The sequence below is a fragment of the Cotesia glomerata genome, linkage group LG7 (genome assembly GCF_020080835.1).
Source record: "Cotesia glomerata isolate CgM1 linkage group LG7, MPM_Cglom_v2.3, whole genome shotgun sequence".
NCBI lineage: Eukaryota > Metazoa > Arthropoda > Insecta > Hymenoptera > Braconidae > Cotesia > Cotesia glomerata.
In genome coordinates this window covers 19,192,473-19,200,696 of record NC_058164.1, presented here as the reverse complement: position 1 = coordinate 19,200,696, position 8,224 = coordinate 19,192,473, and the positions used below count along the sequence as shown (strand labels likewise).

Genomic DNA, 8,224 nt, shown 5'->3' with positions numbered 1-8,224 from the left:
TCGGAAAGATCAAAGTAGTTACAAGTTTTATTCTCAGCTGTTCATTAAAGATTTCATTATTAATTTTTAACTGAGCAAGGACCCTCATTGTACGACAGCATATACTAACTACTTGATTTTCCCATGACAGAGTGTCGTCGATCATCACACCTAAATATTTTATAACCCTTTCGTATTGAATGACACAATCATTGACAACAATATTATTCGCATATTTACATTCATTACAATTTATTTTCACTCTACTACCAAATATGGAAGCTTTTGTTTTCGTAGCATTTAACTTTTAAACAATTCAATTTACACCACGTTTCAATCTTTTTTACTTCATTATTTAGGATAGCAACATACTCATTAACTTGAGAAACATGACAGGAAGTATAAATGACTAAATCATCAGCATAAAGCAGATGTTGACAGTTGAGCTGATTTGTGAGATCAGTAACATATATTGAAAATAGTAAAGGGCCAAGTACACTGCCCTGAGGCACGCCATTTACTACTTCTCTCGAAGATGATGTTTTACCATCTACTACTACTGATTGCTTTCTATCAGTCAAATAAGATCTAATCCAATTAATTGTTTTATCTGAAAAATTCATTCGCAATAATTTATATAACAATCTTTTATGATTAACAGAGTCAAATGCCTTGCTAAGATCAAAGAAAATTGCTATCGTTACTTTAGACTCATTAATTGCAAAACGAATATCATCACACAACTTTATAACTGCCGTCTGTGTATTTAATCCTATTTTAAAAGCCATTTGATAATCATCCATATAATGGTTATCATTAATATATTTAACCATTTGGTCATGCACACATCTCTCAAGAGCTTTTGAAATGTTATTTAGTAGCGATATAGGTCGAAAATCTTCACAGTTTACTGCATTTTTAATCTTAGGTATTGGAACAACATACGAAAACTTCCATTCAGTAGGGAAAATCCCAGTGGTTAGCGACTTATTAAATAAGTCTGTAATAAACGGTAGGACATACATCAAGGTACATTTATATGCTTTAATTGAAAAACTGTCTGGACCTACTGAATTAGAAGTTATTCGCATTATCGATTTCTTTACAATGTTATCATCTAGCTCTGAAAAATGAAAATATACATTATTATAGGTATAATTAATGTTGTCGGCTGTGATATCAGTTACATCTATATCAACGTTTATGCTGCCAGAAGATTGAATGAAAAAATTATTCAATTCATTTGGATCTAATCTAATCACTGATTGAGTATTTTTACGCTTTATTAAACCTAGCCTTCTCAAATCATTCCACATTCCTTTCGAATTTTTAGCACTGCTTAGTTGATTATCAAAATAACATTTTTTCTCTTCACTTATTCGCTTCTTAACTAACCGACGCACAGATGAATATTCTTTGTAGGCATAACCTGTTCTTTTGAAAATTCGATAGAGTTTGTCTCGACGAGCTTGGAGATTTTTGATTTGACTTGTAATCCAGGGCGCTGGAGGACGTCGTGGAAATACTGTTTTTTCAGGTGCCAAACAGTCTATAACTCGTTCAAGATGACGATGTAACCATTCATTTTATCATTCACCGAATTTAATGATTTCATGATGTTAATGTCAATATCATTGAATAAGCGCCTCAGTAAATCGTCATCAATATTATGCCAGCTTCGAAATGTGAAATTGTTTAGTTTTTGTGACTCCAGTTTATATTTATAAACTACAGATATTAGATCATGATCTGATAGAAATGGTTGTAACGACTGTTCAAATGATAAAATTTTTTCTCGGTCATCAACTACACAGACATCAATAGTCGAATTGGAGTATTCTAAATGATGTGTTGGGCCAAAAGGAACAATATATAAACCAAAATCATTACAGAAACTCCGAAGCTGATCACCGTAAAAATTTCTCTTACTCAGATCAGAATTGAAATCACCTAATATTATAATATTTTTATAAACTGCCACTGCAGTTTCGAGTTCGTCTTCTAAGTCATCGAGATGTCCAACATTCGGTGGTTTATAAACAACACCGATTAAAAACTTTTTCTCTTGAAATCTTCGATACTTCCACGAATAAATATTCAGGGTGTTTGTCTTCCGAATTTGGCGAAGATGACACATACTTAGAGGTTAAATCATTCCTTACATAGATTGCAACTCCACCTCCACTTCTCAGACAGCGATCATGACGATGTAACGTAAATGATGGTAAAGATACTATACTATCGGATATTAGATGGTTTAACCACGTTTCCGAGACTGCAATCACGTCATACTGGTGTGTACGTAAGTATTCTTTGAATTGTTCGAAATGGCACTCATTTCTGAGAGACTGTGCATTGATATGGCATACTTTTAAATAATTATCAAGATAATCTTTGGAAGAAGCTCTCATTTGTATTTGTATTGTATTTATTAATAGTAGTTACATTAGTATGAGGTGCAATGTTAGGTGATGGTAAAGAGGAGTCGCAGACTGTTAGTCCAGAAGGTTTTGTAGTGGCTCTAATCCTGTTGATGGTAATAACTTTACTGGTGGTTTATTGTCCACATATCTCACATTTACCGAAGCATAAGATATCCAAATATTCTTAACAGGAATATTTGGATACGCCTTACGTATATTAAGTCGAAGCTTGTATAACGGTGATGGATAACGTCGATGAATATAAACTGGTGTATCAGGAGATTGTGCATTTGGTATCAATGTTGCCCACTTTAAGAGTATTCCCTTTAATATTACTCATGACATTGTTGACATGTTTCTGATTACTAAATTTCACTCGGATGTTTCTGCTTTTAGCTCTCACTTCTTTACCAAGTCGTTCTACTTTAATTACATCAGCTTCAGTAACAGTGACTTTGAGTGCTTTTGAGAGCAACACTACTGTATCCATGAGCTTTTCATTCCTCATTTCGGGGAGCCCACCAATAGTTATTTCATCTGCCAATAATTGGGTTTCTAGTTGTAATGTACGAACCTCAAGTTTACTATCAGTTATGTTCTGGACAGTACTTTTAATTTGATCCAAGAAATCACTATTAGCTACTGGATGATGTTCATTTAGTTCCATCTGTGTAATCCTAGTCTCCAAAGTCGTAACGTGAGCCTTGAGAGCATCAAAGTTAGTCGCAAGAACGTTAACTTTATTTGCTATCATTTCAACAGTTGCAGAGGAAGCATCAATCTTTGTCTCTATTCCAGTCATTTTCAAATTTATCGAGTTCAAAACCTCAGTAACATCAATAAAACATACTGGACATGAAGCAGCTATTCTGCCACTCGCAAGTCTTTTGTTTGGTAAACAATAACGAATTTTTAACGCATCTGTCATGAAAATAATGTTTACAAGCAGCACCGGTCTGGACTGATTCTGCTTGCTCGGTAACTTGACGTTGGCAGAGAGCGCAAAACATGGACATTATGACTGTAGATGGTAGCACTCGTTAACTTTTATGAACAATACTTTTATATATCCTAACCTTGTTAGTAAAATCTCTAGGCTATTTATTGAATAATATCTATTGACTTTTAAGCACTAACTGGAATTATTATTTCAAAATACTGCACAATTTTTAGTTTACAGTTGTAAATAAAATTTATACAAGTTTTATCACCTCGTCTAGAGAATATAGCAATGTAATGACGCCGTAAAAGAAACACGTCCACACTGTGCACTGTACACTTTGTACATAGTAAAATTCATTGGAAATTTTTCACCGTGATGGCATACTTACAAAGAAAAACTGTTAAATTTACATCAGATATGACATCATAAACATTCCATTGTTGAATAATGCTATATTTACAAAGAAAAAATATTATGTTGACAAAAACATTATGTCAATTTCCCGGGAAAAAATGATCAGGACTGATCAGACCTGTTCATATCTGATCAGGCCTGAAATTAGACCTGAGCAGGCCTGTTCATGTATGATCAGGCCTGAAATTATACCTGATCAGACCTGTTCATGTCTGAAGCATTAAATACGCTCAGACCTGTTCATGCCTGTTCATGCTTGCTCATGTCTGTTCATGTCTGAAGCGTTAAATACGTTCAGACCTGATCAGACCTGTTCATGCCTGCTCATGTCTGTTCATGTCTGAAGCGTTAAATTCGTTCAGACCTGATCAGACCTGTTCATGCCTGCTCATGTCTGTTCATGTCTGAAGCGTTAAATACGTTATAAATAATATCCATAATATACAAAAATAAATATACAATATAAATTTCTTAGTTTAAGAATTTTTCTCTTCAGATCAAGAAGAAAAATTTTTTCAGTTAATAAATTTAATTTTTTAATTATTGATGGAAATTTTAATTAAATAATTGATAGAAAAATCAATTTTTAATAAATATAATTTTCGTGTCATTTTGAATTCTCCGAGCTCAAAAATCTGATAGAAGTTTAATAAAACACTATTTTTTGAATTTTTAAACTGTAATAACTTTTGAATGAATGAACCGATTTCTACACGGTTGGCGGCATTCGACGCAGTTTTTGAAGCCTCACAAAGAATCTTTCAGTTTAAATTGATCGAACTAGGAATTTCGAAGTAATTCCGAAAAAATACTTTTTTTGGTTTTCTTTCGACAACGATAACTAACTAACGAATCAACTGATTTTGACCGGGCTGGCTGCGATCAACATGGTTTTTTAATGTTAAGAGCTAATTAGTTTTTAGAATCTATCGGTAAATCCGTTTAAAAGTTATTCCAAAAGAACCACATTTGAAAAAAATTTTGTTTGTAATTTTTTTGAGATTTCTCACTTTTCTCAATTTTTTAATTTCGATAGACACAAAAAAATTAATACCATAAACTCAGTAAAAGGCCAAAAAAAGTAAGACAAGTTGAAAAACTCATATGATAAACATTTTCTGAAGGTGGCCCATTTCGCCCCACATTTTTAATTTTTTATTTTCAATAAACAGAACAAATTAATGTCAAATACTAGGCAAAGGACTAAAAAAAACGCAAAACCAGAGAAAAACATTAAGGATTTCAACATTTTTGTCTTAATAGGTCCATTTTGCCCTCTCCCTTTCGGCTGCCCAATTTCAAAACACAGTAACTAACATTTAGAAATTTTTTTTAATTTTTCTTATTAAAAAAAAGTTTGCCTGCCAAATTGATGAAAAATTTGATTTATGAATAGAAAATACTTGAATATAAATATTTTTAAGAAAAAATACTGGAAATTAAGGTCTAAAAGTTATAAAAAATCCAGTAATATTAAAAAAAATTAGGTATAAAAATTTTGCAGTTACTGTGTTTTAAAATTGGGCAGCCGCCCTTCTCTTACTTAATGATTAATTAACTTTAGATTTTCCATTGAATGGCCAAGGCTAAGTTATCCAGTCTTGATCCAAGCCTAGCACACCATTAAATAGCCAGAGTTAGATGAGCCAGTCTTGGTTCAAGTCTGGTTCCATCAAAGGAACGGCCGAGACTCTTGCTCCAAAAAATTAAATATTTCGATAGAAGTAAATTTTCATTAACATTTTTATTGATTAACATGTCAAATGGGAAGATCAAATAATATTGAATCATTTTTTTTCATTCAATATGTATAATTGCGCGCTAAAATAATATAAAATGGGTATCAAATATTTTCGAGAAAAATTTTCTCAAGGTGAGAAAATTTTTTTCTCAGCTGAAGTACGTGGCGCTGCTTCCCTAAAAATACAACTTCGGCCTTCCTTCAGGCACCCGAAAATTTTCTTGAGCCAAGAATTTTGATCTCCAGTCAAGAAATTTTTTATTTTTTATTTTTAATTTTTAATTTGTAATTTTTAATTTTTTATTTTTAATTTTTTATTTTTAATTTTTAATTTTTTATTTTTACTTTTTAATTTTTAATTTTTAATTTTTAATTTTTAATTTATTATTTATTTAGTTCAAGTTGTACAGTTTTTAACTATTCTACATAAATTAGTTTAACTATTTACTTCAGTACTTATCTATGACTAGGGCACAGTTTTACATTCATAATTTAATTGTATCAGTTGCTTCAGAAGCTACTTTCATATGAGTATATATTTTATTTTATTATACTATTTATTGCACTGCGTCTGTTTACTCATCTCTTTTTCCGGCTCTCTCGATTGCTGCGATCAGACTGCATACTTCTCGTACTGGAGGACCTCTCAAAAGTTCTTAAACTAAGAAATCCAGATCCGCCTCATATTTGTTTTCTGTCAATGACTGGATTACCTGCACTGTTTTTTCACTGCATAAGTTTCTGGCTTCTCTGCACGTTAAAAGATAAGCAAGTGTTTCCTGCTGACTATTGTAGATACGACAGGTCCAGTCTTTGAATCCTTTTTTGAAGCAACGGTCAATACTGCCACATCTTAGTCTGGCCCACACTTCTTTCGTCCAGCTTTCACCAGATTTATCCTTCCAATAGTCCTCGCAGCCTTCTGAGGTTTTTATGAACTTGTAGAGTGGGCAGTAAGTTGATTTATACACCATTTTTCTGGTCTTCTTCGCTTCTAGGACTCGTAGTACTTCAAAACCTTCGTCTAGCCTTTGCTGCACTTCGTCTGGATCATGTCGTCTCCAGATGAGCTCCAATATGTCCTCACATTCCATCAACTCTAGCGTTTGTACTACTGCTTTACTCCACTTGGACGGTTTACCATTCATTATATTTCTTACTTCTTCCCTAAGACATAGCTTAGGCCACCTGCTATCCTCCATTCTCAAAATGTCCACTAAGTATCTGCTGGCTCTCTTTCTTATCATGAACAGGCTGCTCTCTACTCCAGCTTCCAATCTCCAGATATACTCTGGTGTATTTTTGGCTACACCAAGCGCCATTTTGTGAGCTCTTGCATACAACCTGTTGTAGTCCTCATTGAAGGCCCAACCCCACACTTCAACACCATAGAGTGCCCCTGAATTCGCCAGTGAGTTGTACAGGTGGAGCCTCTCACTTAGTGTTGCTCTTCCTGCTCTTTTGATAAGTCCCCACGTCGCGTTCATCGCTTGTTGCGTCTTGCTTACTAACTATTTAGTGTGTTTCTTGAAGGAACCTGAGGCTGTACACCAGTATCCTAGATATTTGAATTCTGAGACCACTTCCAGTTTTTCTCCCTTGAAGCTCCATTCTTGTTCCTCAACCTCTCTGCAGCCAGCTTTTACTATCATAATCTTTGTTTTTGAGGCATTAACTACCAGCTCGTTACCATCAGTGTATTTTTCCAGCTCTTTTAGCATTTGTTTCAACCCTTCAGCTGTTTCTGCAACTAGGCACATGTCATCTGCATACTTGATCACGTAGTATTTCTTACCGCCCATCACCGCACCACCAATATCTTTTGTACTCCAAATTTCATCAACGTCATCAGTAAATATATTAAATAGGATTGTACTCAGTGCACAGCCTTGTCGCACCCCTTCATACGATTCGAATATCTCAGTGTCTATTTGGTTCACGGTTCTGCTATATATTGTCTTAATCATCTCGAACATCCTTCCGTTAATGCCAATTTTGTTCAGTTTACTGAAGAGTTTTTCTCTGCTTACACTGTCGAAGGCGCACTTGTAATCCACGAAGTAGTAGAAGAGTTTGCCTCCTGGTTGTCTCAGTTTATTTTGTGAAAGTGCATTAATCACGAAGATGTGGTCTCTGGTGCCTCTTTTGCTACGGTATCCGGCTTGACTCTCTTTCAGTAGCTTGTTCTTTTCCATCCATCTGTTCATCCGTCTGGCCATCATGTTGGTCAAGATTTTATATCCTGCAGTTAGTAGTGATATTCCCCGATAATTGGTTGGCATGTCAGGGTCTCCAGCCTTGAAGATCGGCACTATTATTGCTGTATCCCATTTTTCAGGGAGTTTACAGTTTTTCCAGATGGTGTTCAGTAGGTTAAGTAGCTCATCCATTCTTCCTGCAGGAATTGCTTTTAGAAACTCTATTGTTATTCCATCCTCACCAGCTGCTTTTCCATTCTTCATTTTGCTGAGTGCTTCGTGTAGCTCTGTCTTCGTGAACTCAGCATCAAGATCTTCATCTCTTATTATCTCAGCAGTTTCAGCATTTTCTTCTATATTGCTTCTTCTATGATTATACTTATCTGGCGTTTATATATCCATTCGTTGATTTTTCCATACTAAATTGTCCTCGGGACTTATAAAATTTTCGCTTACCTAATTTATTTCTTACAAAATAATAATCGTCAATTCTTTCATTTTATATCCATTCATCACTTTCCCATAC

The 8,224-nt window shown here is 34.2% G+C and overlaps 1 protein-coding gene across 4 annotated transcripts in view; it reads right to left on the bottom strand.

Moving 5' to 3' along the window:
* LOC123268731 (adenylate kinase isoenzyme 5) overlaps positions 1-8,224 on the bottom strand; it is a 40,141-nt gene that overhangs the window by 10,960 nt on the left and 20,957 nt on the right. The gene's annotated exons all lie outside the window — the stretch shown is intronic.